Source organism: Grammomys surdaster, unplaced genomic scaffold (assembly GCF_004785775.1).
Source record: "Grammomys surdaster isolate TR1022 unplaced genomic scaffold, NIH_TR_1.0 349, whole genome shotgun sequence".
In the NCBI taxonomy this organism is placed as follows: domain Eukaryota; kingdom Metazoa; phylum Chordata; class Mammalia; order Rodentia; family Muridae; genus Grammomys; species Grammomys surdaster.
In genome coordinates this window covers 546,472-560,417 of record NW_021604768.1, presented here as the reverse complement: position 1 = coordinate 560,417, position 13,946 = coordinate 546,472, and the positions used below count along the sequence as shown (strand labels likewise).

Here is a 13,946-nt window from a genome sequence, read left to right as displayed (position 1 = left end):
GTCAATTACACTGTGCCCCTGACTCCCTCAACAGAAGAGAATATGGGCTTTCTCCAGTCCACATTTTTTTTTACCATGTCTGGCCTCATCTGAATGATGGTAAATGTTTTTTGCAGAGGATATGGGGAGTTTCCTCCAACTTAGCTACAAAACGGTTTGGAGTTAGGAAAAAGCACAAGAAGGTTCAGGAAACATAAAGAAATTGACTGCTTGACCCAGAAATTGGAGGAGTTGGAGACCTTTCAGTCCCCTTGTCCCAGAACATCCTTGGGGCAGAATATTAAAAGTAGAACTTTCTCCAGGAAGGGCCTGGGATCACATATTAGACAAGCGTATATTGGAAACACAACACTGTGTCAAAGAGGCAGGAGAAACCAGGGCTATAAAAGAAATGCTGTAACCCAGGCTTTGAGATTCTATAGTCTCTGGGGATCAAACCATAGAGCCAAAGCTAAATCTCAGATACAAAAGACTACCCATTGTTGATTCCTACACGACTTCTTCCAGAGTCAGGTGTGGCTAGTTGTAAAATCCTAGTTGTATATTCTTTGATATGGCTTGCTAGTATTTTGATTCTGAAATTCCTATCCTGTACATGTATACCAGAAGCCATCAAAGTCATATTGTGGTTGTGGGGGTTAGGGGACTGGCAAGGGGCTTAGCCAGTTAGGAATTTGCTGCCAAGCCTAACAACCTGTGTTTGGTCCTTGAACCCATATGGAGGATAAATAGAACTGACTCCTACAAATTATCTTCGGACCTCTGCCTGTATGTGATTGAACATATATCTACACAATGCAAATGTAAATGGCAGAAAACGTTAAAATGTTTGTCGATGGACAAATGACTGTGAAGTTGATCTAAACAGGATCTGGGCTGTGAGTAACCACATTATGCAGATGGAGGCACAAGTGTAAGAACTTCATTGTCTTTCAAGGAAGCTACCATGACCTAACAGGGGATGTGCATCTGTGATCCTAAGGTCACCATAAGGGACATGGGCCTCCAGAGTGGACTCACTACTCTATGAGTGTTGTGAGATCAGAGGAGTCTTGAGGGATAAAGGCACACTCAAGATCCTGCTCTTTTTCTTCTCCTTATGTTGGTATCACAACTGTGTACCAGTTGACAGGAGCCCTATGTCTTCTCCTGTTATAGCTTCCTGCTCTGTGATTTTCACACCCACACCTACATTGGGTTGGTAAGAACTAGGGATCATGATGACTCCATATTGGAGATCAGGAATCCTGGCATTCCAGAGGACTTCAGATGCCATGCTGTGTCTGTTCAAGAGGCCAGAAAAGGAACAGAAATGGCAGAGGTGGCTTTGCCAGCCTGCTAGCTATTGAGTTCCTGTGCCTTCTGCCTTATCAGTTCTTCTGTAATAAGAACTGTGCCCCATCCAATCAAATGTTTACATCTCCACCCCAAAAGGTACATATTCCTGCCTGAGCCAGGCAGATCTGTTATGTTTCCTGCTGTGAGACTCTCATCTTGCACAGGTTTAAGCCTGAGATTCTACCATGCCATATGCTAAACTTCCTGGTTGGCTGTATGTTGTAGCCTATGGGCTCCTGCTTCTCCTCTAACATATGCAAGGTGAGACTGTCTTAGTGAACAGAAAGAACATGGGTCAGAGCTGCCTCAGTTCTGCAAAATCAGAGGCTGAGCTTGTGGGATGGAAGGCAACAGAGAGGGAAATTGAGCTGGTGGAGAATGACAGATGAAGAAGGCATCGAGATTGTGTGTTTTCTAATGTCCCACCAGGGCACACAGAGAGTCACAGATGTCTAAGGTTAGCATATACTGAGGAGGCAACAGGGATGGAAGAACAAGCAGGATATGTCTCTCCTCTGTAAGTGGTTGTATCTAGAAATGCTACTGAATATGGATAATGACAACAATTCATTCATAATGCCAAGTGGCTCTGAGCCTGTCACTTTGTTGAATATGGAAGACCCCTGACAGTGGACAAGGTTTCTGTCCCTAGGTAATCCAGAGGCCCTCATTTCCACATCCTACTGCTGAACTAAAATGACCTAACTTACCTTCTCCATTTACCATGGTGATTATGAGGTAGAAATTTTCAAGTGTAGTGACAGCTGATGGCATCTCTCTACTTCAGGCCAGGACTCAGCCAGCCCCATCAGGAACATGCACACAGGCCAGGTGAGAGGCAGCCTTGCCCATGTCAAAGACACTAAAGCCGGTGTCCACACCTTCCTGGAAATTCCCTTCGCCAAGCCCCCTGTAGGACCACTGCCCTTTGCACCTCCTGAGGACCCTGAGCCATGGAGTGGTGTGACAGATGGGACCTTATAGCCGGCCATGTAAGTTCTAGGACCAAGGGGACTTCAAGACTGTGCTCTAGGTCCCACTGCAATGCTTCCTCCACCTCAGCTCTGTAGCAGTTTTCCACCTCTGCTGAGGGGCATCTCTCATGCATGTTTCTGACAAATGTGCTAAGGATTACAGTAGAAAATCGGTGCTAGCCTGTTGGGTCAGAGTTTGGTACCTGTAGAGATTTAGTTGAAGGTATTACCTTAAGAAGCAGAGACTGAGCCCATTTTTCACAGTCTCTGTGACCATCTACTGTCCCTGTGCCATTGACTAAGGAAAAGAACACATGCTTTCAACTGGAGACTATGTGGAACAAGGAGGTACCTTATTGGTACTTGTAAGTGAACTGATATCTCACTACCTATAGAATGGTACTGTCCATTCATTCCTATATTTGCTATGTGGGCACAGTATCCCATGGCCCATATATCTGTGTTTTATTTCTGCTGCTGTGATAATGTATCCTTATATAGCAAATTAGTGAAGACAGATTTTATTATGGATCACAGTTCCAGCTTATAGACAATCATAGGTGGGAAACCAAAAAGGCAGAAGTTTAAGAAAGCTGATTGTATCACATCCATAATCAGGAACAGAGTTTAAAGGTCACAGGCATGCCTACTAACCTTCACTTACTCTCTTGATTTTTAAACAATTCAAAAGCCCCCTTCCTAGGGAATGGCACCTCCTACCATGGGCAAGTATTACTATTGCAAAGGACATGATTGAAATAATTTGTCACTGGCATGCCGATCTGCCAACAGGATCAAGACAATCTCTCAGTAAGATTCTTTTCCCAGGTGATTCTATAGTGTGTGAAGTCAACAATCAAAACTAACCACCACATCAGGATTTAAATTTTACACACAGTATTCAATCAGATAGCCAATCATTTTCAATGAAGCTGTCAGAAGTCTCCATATACTAGTCTCCAGAATATTACTATATATGAACTGTCCACCCTGAAAAATATGGCTTCATGTCCATTTCCAAAGGGCTAGTGGTCTTTACTGTGGTACTGACTTTAGAGAAGAATCATATGTTATCAGGCCTTTAAGAAAACAGCTGTAGGTGGCTGAGAGAAAATTTGGACTAAGATATAGATTTGACTACAACATACCTTGAACTTCCTGTCTTCCATTTTCACTAGGTGTCTGCAGACTGATATGATGAATTTAGAGGTCATGAAGGAGATGAAGCTGATCATACTTCCCATTCCTGAGTCTGAGGACTGCCCGTATCTCAACATCTACACTCCAGCCCATGCCCACGAGGGCTCTAACCTGCCTGTGAGTGTCAGGCTATGGCCACTGGGAACAGGTCATTTATTTCTGTGGAAGATGGAAAGGAACAAAATAAATCTGAGCTGCTGGGGGCCAAGACTCTATTCTGCCTGGTAGCAAATGTCAGGTAAGTAAAGAGCCTGTGTTTAGAAATAATTTTATTGCCCTTCTGCCTGACAGCAAATGTCAGTTAAGTAAATAGGCTGAGTTAAGGAATATTTTATTGCCTCCTGCCAGGGAGAAACTATTAATCAGGTAAGCAACTCAAGCTGAGAAATGTTTTAATTGCCTTCTTGCTTGTGAGAAAATATTTAGATAAGTAATTTGGGATAGGATCTCTTGTGGGCTTAGAGAACTTTGCAATTATGGGATGACCCTGAACCCTGACTCCTTCCTGCTTGTCTTTATAACAGCAACCGGAACAATAAAGTTTAAACACTTGATCAGCCATTCAGACTTGTGCTTCTTTGTGTCTCTTGTCCTATCATTCTTTGCCCCCTTCCCTAAGGTCTCCTCAAATCCCCTCCGGGCCCAGGGCACTGAGCTCCACTGTAGTTTAGACCCTGATTAGTAGTTTTACCTTATTGGGTTCAAGAAGGTCATGTCATTCACTGATGAACTGCCTAAATGTCTGTGTGTGTGTGTGTGTGTGTGTGTGTGTGTGTGTGTGTGTGTGTGAGATTGTTGCATCTCTGTAAGGTAAGAGGCTCTAAGTTTTGATTAAACCAGGACCTCTATCATCTTGGCACATCTACTCAGGATGGTGCACAAGGACTGATTATTGACATCACCCAATTTCTAGCTGCAAGTTATCTGTTCTGCCAGTGCAATCTAATGCTCATTTTGATTAGCAATCAGGAAAGCCACTCAGAAAGACACTTTTTTTTTTGGTCTAATTAGATGGGTCTGAGAATAACAACGACTTTAATTTAGATCTGGAGTCTAATCCATGCTGAGATTTTCTGTTGGCAAAGCAGGAATGGAAACATGCTCACAGGCCTAAAGCACCTCATCTGTGACTCACCTCCTGAGATCCTGAAGAGATCTGTTTGTAGGTCGACCTGCACTGAGCAAAGCAGTTGATAACCTAGTAGGCAGTCTGGATGAGCTTGGGATGTGTGTGGGCCTCCTGGCATCTGAGTTGCTGTCTCCAGGTGATGGTATGGATTCACGGTGGTGGACTGGTTCTAGGATGGGCTTCCATGAATGATGCATCCACACTGGTAGCTACTGAGGAACTCGTAATTGTCTTTATCCAGTATCACTTGTGTATCCTTGGCTTCTTCAGGTAAGCCTGGGACTGGGCTGGGTAATGGGGACTAAGTAGTACATGGGCAGCCATGCAATTCTTCTTCCTGCTACTTCTCAGCACTGGAGACCAGCATGCCAGAGGCAACCGAGGATACTTGGACCAAGTGGCTGTCCTACACTGGGTGCAGAAAAATATTGCTTACTTTGTAAGCAACTGTGACAGGGTCACTAAATTTGGAGTCTCAGCAGGAGGCACAAGTGTGTCTTCTCATGTTGTGTTCCCCATGTCCTAAGGACTCTTTCATGGAGATATTATGCAGAGTGGAGTGGCTCTGCTGCCTGACCTCATCTCTGACACCTCTGAAGTGGTCTACAAGGTAAGTGCTCTCAAGAACACCAGCTGCCTCAGTCTTTGCCTCTGGTACTCTGGTGTTCAGTTAAGGGAATTTTATGTATGCTCAGCATAGTATATGACTGCAAACCTCTATCCAGTGGTTTCTGTAGTTAGCAAAGGCTCTTATGCATGGTTTCCCAGTTTGTTTCTTATCAGAAAACATAATGGGACAAGCTAATAATTAGCAGGTGGTCATCCTTAAATGCTTGTCTCAGAATATTATATAATCTGTGACAAGTGCTTCCTCATCCAGCAAGGCTGTGGGGAACTTATTATTAGGAAAGATTTCAGTTATTAATATGCTTTTCCTACTATTATTACTATTAAACATATATAACAATCAGTAAGCAATAGCACACCCCTTTGGAGCAGATCTCTGCAGACCCACGAAGATGTACTGTCTTGTCGTGATGCTATATAGACAGATAGAAGACTTAAGTCTTAATCATGATCCTATAAGAATTTCTAAAATAATATCAATGATTATTAAGCTCTTTTATAGTGGAACTGGTATTAGGTCCCTTTCTGATAGTCAAAACTGCAATGAGAACTTTGCCAGTCTCTTGAGTATCATCAGTTAATTGCCCTTAGATAGTAACCAGACTTTCTCCTGCTCAGAGTACATTCCAAGAGGTCATAAAACAATTAACTAATGGTCACTAAAAGGGAACTCTTGATTTATTATAGGTGCTAGGAAAGAAGAGAAAAATATTGCCTGGGTTTATCTATACAAAACTTCACTAATTTCTTAGTTATATTTTTAAACCTTCAGTGAACCTGTGGAGCTAGAAAAGTGATGGGTGTTTAGTCAGATAATTACTCCTAATGTATATGCATGTAAACATTCCCTGTTGTAAACTTCTATTTCAATTTATGATTTGAATTTTGGTGTGAACTTGAGATGAACTTTGTAACATGTGACCATGTACTCTGTAAGATGTATAAGTACTGAGGACAAAGAGATGAGAGTGAGTTAGTTAGATATAGAATAGAGTTAGAATAGAGAGTTAGACTAGAAGATAGAATAGAGATAGAAAAGAATTTTTTCCTTTTCCCAGATAGAAGTTTTCCTTTTCCATCACTTAGAACCTTTCCACTTTTCTCCTTAGATAGTTTTCATAGGTGCTATAGTTTTAAACTTTTAACAAAGTAGTAATAAATGCTATAAGTGATATCTCTAAGTATCTTTTCTTCCAGGGACCACAGACTAGCAGGCATAAGTCACAGCCAAGCAGTTCCTGCTGAGACAGAACAAAGGCCACATTGCCTAATCCTCTGCTGTTAGGCTACAGGTGTTAATCACCTAAGCCTTCAGTCTTTTACCCTCAGAAGAAGTTTTTAGGATCTTTTAGAACTTATCATCAGCATTTCAGTAAAACACAGAGAGCCAGAAAGCCCTGAGACCCTCAGATTTTAAAGCCATAACCAGAGTCCTACTCTGTGTCCCAGCCACTACCCTCTCTGGGCCGGGAGGCTCTGGGCTGTTTCTTATCATTGTGATAAAGACCATTACCAGAAGCTCCTAAGCAGGAAAAGGTTTATTTCATTTGACAGTTTATAATTTGTCTTGATTGGAAGTATGCACTCTGGCATGTACCTGGAGGCTAGAACTGAATCAGAGGCCAAAGAATAACATGTTTACTGGCTTGTTACCCATACCTTCCTCAGTTAGCTTTATTATACAACTCAGAACATCTGCCGATGAGTGGCACTGCCCACAGTGAGGTGGGCTCTTCTGCATTAGTCATTTCTCAGGAAAATCCTGAGACTTGCCTATGGACCAATCAGATAGAGGGCAATTTTCTCAGCCAAAGTTCCTCTTTACAGATGATGAAAGATCGTGTTGAGTAGATAAAAAAGAAATCTAACAAGAACACATGATTGAGGGAAAAGGGCCAGCTGGTAAAAGTATTTGCTCTACAACCCTGAGATCCTGAGTTCAAATCCTTTGAACTCATACAAAGCTGGTAGTGGCAATAAGAAAACTCAGTGTTCCTATGGAGATACAGGAAACAAAGACAGAAGACTCCCTGGAAGGTCATAGGCCAGATAGGCTGGTATAGACAAATGGGAACAAGGGATATCATGAAAAGTATCACCAAAGCAACAACAAAATAATTTGCTGGGAGAATGTCTTTCCCAGCTGTCATCTCTGAGCAACAGAAAATGTGAAAACTTCCACTTCCTCCATTCATACACAGCAAACACTAGGATGTGGTATTTAGGAATAATAACTTCTTGTTGAATCACAGAAACTCTGCTTCCTGCTAGGAGGGATGAGCTAGCCATGGTTCGTTCCATTTACAGACAGTAGCCAACCTATCTGAATGTGAGGCTCCAGACTCAGAAGCCCTGATACACTGCCTTTGAGCAATGAGTAAACAAGAGATGCTGGCTATGAACCAGGTTGGGAGAATTGTGTGTCTTGGAGGACCTGATGAACAGAATGTGGGATTACCATTACTTACTACTCAAATGTGCTAACTCATCTCTATGATTTGCTGTCCTTTTAGTACACTGTGCAAAAAGAACAAGACAAGCTAATTATAATGTAAAGTTCTTCCTAGAGTGTGCATAGAACCCTGGAATGAGATAGAATATAGGGAATTGCTGTGGATAGTCATGGGCATTAGAATATTTATATGATTGATCTTCAACACTGACCATCAATGCTGTGTAGGTCTTCAAGTTGATCCCTGGTGTGGTGGATGGGAAGTTCTTACCCAAGCATCCTCAGGAGCTGTTGGCCTCTAAGAATTTTCACATAGGTGACACTGGTTCCTATATTACTACACCAGTCCATTTGTTCCCTGAGGCCCTTGGTCTACCCATCCACTGCCTTCACCAAATATGAGCATCAGGCTTTGGGTCAGAGAAACCTTCACTCTTCCTTGATGAAGAGAAACCTTCACTCTTCCTTCCATATCCACAGTAACCCCAAAAGCGAGAGTCTACCCTACTGGCCTGTGTTGGACCAAATGAGCAGTATCTGCAGCTGAACAACCAGCCTGCTGTGGGCCAAGTCCTGAAGGCCAGAAGACTGCAGTTATTGACCAAGACTCTGCTCCAGAATATCCAGGAGCTAAAGGGTTCTCAGGACAAGCATGCAGTACTGTACTGACCTGTGTCAGAAAAGACGTTTGAGGTTGAAAGCAGCTTGGGGTAATTCTAAAATTACAAAGTCCATTTATCTATATCATTTATTCCAACAACTACATAAGGATTTCCAACCTTGGCATTTGCTCTTTCAGACATGCATGAAAACAACTCTCTGTGTTATTCCTTATCATTCTGGACAAACTTTTATTAGAGTCAATAAAAACTCTAATAATAGTGTGGATGTTTGAGCCCCAAAGTACCTCCATCTTCTTTAACTATTCACTGGACTAGGCTACTCTTTCCTTCCTTTTTTCCCTTCCTTCATTCCTTCCTCCCTTTCTTCCTTTCTTTCTTTCTTCCTCCCTTAATCCCTCCCTCCTGCCCTCCCTCCCTCCCTCCCTCCCTCCCTTCCTTCCTTCCTTCCTTCCTTCCTTCCTTCCTTCCTTCCTTCCTTCCTTCCTTCCTTTGTTCCACTATCCTCTCCCCTTCCTCAGTTTCCTCTTCTCCAAGTACCAGACCCTGTTCAAATGAAGTGGATGCTTCTGGGACTTTAGACCACAGGAGATTGTTTTCATCGAATTCTGTATCCTCTCTCATCAAGTTCACATTTTCTCATATTTATAATTATTAGAAAGTCTACTTTCTGTAAGTCTTTTTCCCTTCAGACGTCTGTTCCTATAAGATCAATAACTACAGGTATGACTTATAGTATCTGTGTCCTCAGATGCATGGGCTGAGATAGGAGGATTCCATAAATCTGAGGCAAGACGAGACCCACAACTCTGAAGCAAAACAAAAATCATAACTTCAGTAACTTACAACAACAGTAACAAATGTACAGTCTTATAAATTGTGAAATTCCGGGTTGCGATGCCCACAGATTTGCTGTGTGGTGAGAATCAGTTCTCTGGGAAATCAGTCTCAAGAATTCCTTCTTGCGCCCTCTTCTGGTAGGATGTGCAAACAAGGCCATTACAAGGATAATATTAAGTCCTTGCTGACTTGAACTGGGAGCAGGGAAGACCTTCCTCTCAGTGAGACTGACCACTTAGGATATTTCCATTCTATATGCACAGTGCTGATTGAAGTTCCTACTGCCAGCATGTCTCTGTTCATCAGCTCTGTATAGACACACTAAACTGGGAAAAGACACTTAGAATATGCTCTAGATTTTTAATTATTATCTCATTTGTGATAGCTTGTGATAGCTTGGGTGTGGATTGTTTTTAATAGCACTAGGGATTGATCTTAAGACTTGTGCCCGTTAGGCAATGTTTCAACCCATGAACTACACACTCGGACTAGTGTGGATTGTTTACATGCAATTGAATTATTCTCTTTTAGGTATAAGTTTGACAAGCCATAAGTAAAGTCTATCCTTCCCTCAGGCCCCTGTCCTGCTATTCAGTATCTTAAATGCTGCTTCAGAATAAACATGACATTACTTTATCTTACTATCCTGGGACTTGTCTCAAATCCAATATAAATAGAATATTTTATGACTGGTTAGGTCACTTCACATACTGGTTATGTTTCCTTTTATTGTGGAATGCCATCCAAGTGTGCACACAACATACTTTATCCACTTACCTATCTATGAAAACTGTTTTCCTTGGTAACTAGCTCTTCTTTCTGGAGACATGGTTTTTATATAGTCCAGGAGGAGCCTGAACACATGATCTCACTGTCTTGCCTTCCAGAGTGGTTGGATTATTGATTTATAGGTCCATCCAAACCAGGTTTGAATTTTAATAAGTTGTATGGACATTTTCACACATGATGTCATGTGATCACATGTATTAAAATTTTGAATTTACAACATAGAGCAGAATCGCTAAATCATGAGACACGTGTTAAACATTTAAAGCAGTTGTTAGGCTAGGGATATAGCAGTGGTATACAGTTGCCCATGTATTTCCAAAGCCCTGGGCATCATAAAAAATAAAATAAAGCCAGATAAGACAAAAATAGACTTTTAGTCCTAGCTACTCAGGGAACTAAGAGGCTAGAGATCACAAGGTAAGACCTGTCTGAGTTATAGAGTAACTCCAAGCAAAACTGGAAAATTTAGTTGTGGTCTGTCTCCACATAAAAAGTACAAAAATAATCCATAGGTGGCACCTCAGCAAACTTTTTTTAAATTATTGATTATTATATATATTTATATTTCAAAAGTCACCCTTCCTGGTTCCCCTTCCATGAATCTCCACCCCATTTTCCCTCTCCCTTGCCTGTAAGAGTATGCTGCCCCACACCCACCCACCCACTTCCACTTCTCCCCTTTAGCATCCCCCTTCTCTGGGGGCATCAAGCCTCCAAAGGATCAAGCACAGTGCCTCCCACTGAGGCCAGACAAGGCGGTCATCTGCTACATATGTAGCAGGAAACATACACCAGTCCATGTCTGCTCTTTGATTGGTGGCTTAGTCTCTGGTGCACTGAGAGGTCTAGTTAATTGACACTGTTGTTCTTCCTATGGGGTTACAATCTCCTTCAGCTCCTTCAGTTCTTTCTCTAACTCTTCCACAAGGGTCCCAGGCTTGGTCCAGTGGTTGGCTGTAAGTAACTTCATCAGTCTCAGTCAGGTGCTAGCAGAGACTCTCAGAGGGCTGTCATATGTGGTTCCTGTCTGCCAGCACATCTTGGCATCAGCAGTAGTGTTGGGGTTTGGTATCTGCACATGGGATGGATCCCAAGGTGGGACAGTCTTTGGATGGCCTTTCTTTCAGACTTTGCTCTATTTTTTTTTGTCCCTAGATTTATTTTACATAGGAACAATTCTGGGTTAAATTTTTTGAGATGGCTGGGTGGCCCTATCCCTCAACAGGATGCCATGTCTATCTACTGGAGGTGGTCTCTTCCAGTTTTATCTCTCTGATGTTGGGCATTTCAGCTAATGTCATCCCAATTGTGTCCTGGGAGTTACTGAGCACACCTTTAATCCAGCATTTGGGCAGTAAAAGCAGGTACATTTCTTAGTTCCAGGCCAGCATCTTCTACAGAAGGAGTCCCTGGATGGCCAGGGTTACACAGAAAAAGACTTTCTTGAAAAAAAGTACAAAAAACGGTCTAAAAATTTAATTTTAATTAGTGAGTTATAAAAGAAAGGGGCATAGAAAAAGAAAAGGAGAAATGAAGTAACAGAAGGAGGAGGAAGAGGAAGAAGAGGAGGAAGAGGAGAAAATGGCAGCCTACACATAGACTAGGAAAAGATTTTCACAAACTACATCTGACAGAGACTCAATATCCAAAATATACAAAGAAATCAAGATGTCATACACTGACAAACCAAATAATCCTATTTTTAAAAGGGTTAGAGAGCTAAACAGAATTCTCAACAGAGGAACACTTAAAGAAATGTTCAACACTCTTAATCCTCAAGGAAATGCAAATCAAAATAACTCTGAGATTCTACCTTACACCCATCAGAATGGCTAAGATCAAAATCTCAAGAGAGAGCACATGCTGGTAAGGATGTAGAGTAAGAAGAACACTCCACTGCTGGTGAGAGTGCAAACTTGTACAACTACTCTGGAAATCAATTGGGACTTTTCTCAGAAAATTGAGATAGTACTATCTCAAGACTCAGTTATACCACTGAGTATACCCAAAAGATCCTTGACCACAAAGACACTTGCTCAACTATGCTCAAGCAGCTTTATTTGAAATAGCTGGCAACTAGAAATAACTAGAAAGATGTCCTTCAACTGAGGAACAGGTAAAGAACATGTGGTTCTTTTACACAATGGAATACTACTCAGCTATTAAAAACAAGACATCATGAATTTTGTAGACAAATGGATGGAACTAGAAAATATTATCCTGAGAGAGGTAATCCAGGACTAAAAGGACATACATGGTATATACTCATTTATAAGTGGATATTAGCCAGAAAGGACAGGATAATCATGCTATAATCCACAGAACCAAAGAAGCCAAAATAACAAGGAAGGCCTGAAGGGGATACTTGGATCTTTCTCAGAAGGGGAAATAAAACAGATATCAAGGTGGATGGATGGAGAGAACTAGGTGTGAGAGAAAAGGGTAGGGAGCTTAGCTGAAGGGTGATCAGGAGTAGGGAGAGAAGGGGAGAAGAATGGAATTTGGTGGAGATGGGGCATCTCTAGGACATGCCAGAGACTTGGGAGGGGAGGGGGCCCCAGGGAGTATATGGGAGTGACTCTAACTGAGACTCCTAGCAGTGAGGGATATGGTGTTTGAAGTGGCCACTTCCTGTTGCCAGGAAGGACTCCCAGTGGAGGTATAAGGACAGTCACCCACAAAAACTTCAAAAATGGTACTGTTTAAAGATGTGCAGTGACAAAGATTGAGCAGAGACAGAAAGAATGTCCAACCAAATGACTATCTCTTATTGATACCCACGCTATGGGCAAAAAAGAACCAACCCCTGACACTATTAATGATACTGTGTTATGATGGCAGTCTAACATAACTGTCCTCTGAGAAGTTTAACATACAGGCAATGCAAACAGATACAGTGACCCACTGCCAACATTAGGTAGAGCTTGGGTAGTCTTGCAGAAGAGTTCGGGGAAGGCCTGAGGAACCCAAAGAGGACAGGGATGTTACAGGAAGACCGAAAGAATTAATTTAACTGGACCCTGGGGTACTGCCAGCGATTGAACCACCAACCAAAGAACATACATGGGGTGGATGTAGGCTCCCCACATGTACTTACCAGATATGTAGTTTGGTCTTCATGTGGGTCCCCCAACTACTGGGGCGGGAGCTATCTGTGACCAAGTTGCCTGCCTCTGGATCCTGTTCCCCTAACTGGGCCATCTTGTCTGGCCTCAGTGGGAGAGGATGCACCTCCTACAGTGACTTGACCTGCCAGAGTGAGGTGATACCCAGGGAAGGCCTCCCCCTTCTCAGAGAGGATAGGGAAGGGGGATTGAAGGAGGAGCTGTAATGAGGGGACAAGGAAGAGGAGGTGGATGTTGGGATTTAAAGAGAATAAATGAATGAATGAGAAAATAAATAAATGTATAAATAAATGAAAAAGAAGAAGACAAATGACGAAGAAGAGGAGGAAGAAGAGATGGAAAAGGAAGAGGAGCTCTTGAATGTCTTTCTTACAGCTGTTCCAGGCCTGCTAGACATGGTCAGGCACTTGAGTGTCTGTCTAGAGTCCCACCCTGGCAGGTGTGGCTGGGGTGGAGACTTGGGAGTCTTTCTTCCAGATGCCTGGGCACCACAGGCACTTGAGTGTCTTTGTCAGGACCAATCCACTGGCTAGCCTAAGTTTTATTTTTTTAATCTACTTTTTTTTTATTTTTTATTTTTTTTAAATAATTTTTTTAAAATTTCTTTTCTTTTTTGAACATGAAATGCTTTTTTATAGCATGTTTTACAAGGGGAGGGGGTAAGAGGGGCCAGGTGGTGGAAAAGTACAAAATCTTCTTGGCCTGTGCCTTGAAACATGTCATCGTCTATAAGGTACACTGCCTTGAATTATGATCTACCTGCTGTTCTTCAGAAGATACGGTACACTGCTTGAGTTATGGTCTCCCTGCTATTCTTAAGATGATATGGTACACTGCTTTGAGTCTATCTGC

The 13,946-nt window shown here is 42.2% G+C and overlaps 1 pseudogene; it reads left to right on the top strand.

Annotated features, from left to right (window-relative positions):
• The first annotated feature begins 1,523 nt into the window (after window positions 1-1,523).
• Window positions 1,524-13,946, top strand: part of LOC114630986 — a 16,872-nt pseudogene continuing 4,449 nt past the window's right edge.